This window comes from Borostomias antarcticus (assembly GCF_949987555.1).
Source record: "Borostomias antarcticus genome assembly, chromosome: 2".
NCBI lineage: Eukaryota > Metazoa > Chordata > Actinopteri > Stomiiformes > Stomiidae > Borostomias > Borostomias antarcticus.
In genome coordinates, this window is record NC_140235.1 from 40,803,085 (window position 1) to 40,805,584 (window position 2,500).

Sequence of the window (2,500 nt, forward strand, 5' to 3'; positions counted from 1 at the left end):
CTACCCAAATGCCAAAGGACCCACAGTTGCTTGCTGCCATCATCGGCCTCGTCAGCCAGCTGTGTAATACAGGACTCTACACTGACCTCTGGTGGCGCTTTCTTGCCAGTACACCTTCAGGGAGCAACTGTGGATAGGTAGTTCTGTCCACGGGGCTGGCACTCATGTTGATCATTTGTAAGATCCCAGTTTTAACTGAATGAAATGTAGATACTAGTGTAGTAGAAGTTTGGAAAAATGAAGTATTTGCCCAGGTTCGCTCAAAAAGGTTCAGTCAGATTTATTAAGAAAACAATACGATTGCAAAAGGACCTCAAGATAAAACACAGAGTGGTTCATCAGAACAGAAGTGAGTTTAAGCTCGCCTAGTACCGCCTTATATGTGCTCAAACAAGGATGTGATGCAGCCGACATTTGGTTGGCTGACTCGTCTATACGTCATAGTAAGGTGACGGATATCAAACAGTGGTCGAGGGATGAAAAGAAAAGCGCGGTACACTTTGAATATAGACAAAGGAACAAAAGGCCTGAGCCAGGACGGGAAGGACGAGGTGTGGGCCCTTCCTGTCCTGGTGAGACAGGGGTCTGTCTTAAAAGAGAAATGAGGAAGACAGAGGTAGAGGAGGTGTTTGGAATTACAAAAGAGAGAGAGGAACAAAGGTTTAAGGTGTTTACAATAGCAAAAGGCAGGGGACTGGATCAATAGGTTTTAAAGAAAAGAAAGTTATCTGAATAGTCTTGAGACTAGTTGTAAAATTCCACGACACTAGGCAGACTGCAGAGATGTAGATATTGTATGATTGTAAAAAATGTTCAACATCCAACTTCAGCCTGTAAAGAACAGTCTATCTTTCACAAATACAAATGATTACAAACAGAAAAGTAGCCTTTTATTGAAGGTTGTAACAGTCTTATCATTAAGATACATCTCTTTTCATTTGTCGTGTTTTATTATCTTATTTTTTTATTTTAACTGTTTTTAATTTTTCTGTAAAGCAACATGATACATTCGTTTGTATGATCAGTGCTATATAAATAAAGTTGACTTTGACTTTGGGCAGGAAAGCCTCTGACAAGTCAGCTATTCCTGAAACACAGTCCTCACATCGTCAAAAGACTTCTTTAAAACACACAGAGACACATTCATTTATTTGACAGACAAGAAATGTCACACACAACAAAACCATTGCACTTGTAATTCATGATGTGTATAATGACGGTTATGATGACTGGTTTGATGAGACTAGGAAGGAAGTCCTGTTGTACAGAATAAACATCAACACACGTTTGATTCACCGTGCACTTTACCATCCATCCATCCATCCATCCATCCATCCATCCATCCATCCATCCATCTTCATCCGCTTATCCGGGGTCGGGTCACGGAGGCAGCAGCTCCATGCACTTTACACACACCATACTTTTCTATTGTATTTTATTGCATAGTTTTTAATTATTATTTTGTATTTTATTCTATGGCTGCTGTAAGTCTGAGAGCCCAAGAATCTGATTCTATTATACTAGAATCTGACTCTATTATACTAGAATCTGACTCTATTATACTATAATTGGACTGTTATACTATAATCTGACTCTATTATTCTAGAATCTGACTCTATTATCTTGTATGATGTAACTAATAACAGATCTTGAATCTTATCTTTGAAACAGAAGACAAATAAATTATCCAAAACTTCATAATATTTGTACATATTATTGTATAAAGGTTTTTTTTAAAGACACTGAAAAACAGACATTACATGAATCCAAATAAAGCTGAGCTCAGTAAGGAGCTTGATTGTCACAGAAGACGACCCCATGGATGACATCAAATGTGGTCACGCCATTCTGACCCCTTGACCTTTGACCTGGGCCTAGAAAAACGACTAAAAATAACCAATCACGTCCAACCACTTATCATGTCACACCTTAGTAAGTCAGCCTGTGATTGGCCGGTGGGATCTCTCCGGGCTGAGGGGGGACTTCCTGATCAAACTCCGGTCACCTGCTCAGAGACTCACAGATTAACAGGAAGACACAGTCTATGTAACGAAGATTGTACGAGCCATGTTAATGTTTACATTCTGAAAATGAATATTTGACTAGCACACACACACATGCACACACACACACACACACACACACACACTATTTGGTCAGGCGGCAGGCGAGTCTTGGAAGGTAATTCGACTCTCTCAGAAGAATGTGTAGACGTTTCTAGATTGAAAATGTCCATGCTTCTACCCGTCATATTTCTGTTATTTGAATCAGTTATTTTTCTATCTGTGGCTCAATCATCATGTCCTGATTAATCCGTACGTGGCCTTGAAAACTGTACCCACCATAATCTGCCTTTTTGATAACTGTTGCACCTGCTATGACATAATCTGAAGGGAGTAAGAACTCCACGAGATTTAGCACTGACTGACATAACGTCCTTGTCCCACATGGCATGAATGAAGACAGTTTTAAACCCGAGGACACAAGGACTTGAGACTGA

The 2,500-nt window shown here is 39.8% G+C and overlaps 1 protein-coding gene across 1 annotated transcript in view; it reads right to left on the reverse strand.

Annotated features, from left to right (window-relative positions):
- Positions 1-700: 700 nt before the first annotated feature.
- cercam (cerebral endothelial cell adhesion molecule) overlaps positions 701-2,500 on the reverse strand; it is an 18,265-nt gene continuing 16,465 nt past the window's right edge. The window contains exon 12 of the mRNA XM_084452893.1: positions 701-2,500. This exon is cut by the window's right edge and continues 343 nt beyond it. The gene's annotated coding sequence lies outside the window, so the exon portion shown is untranslated.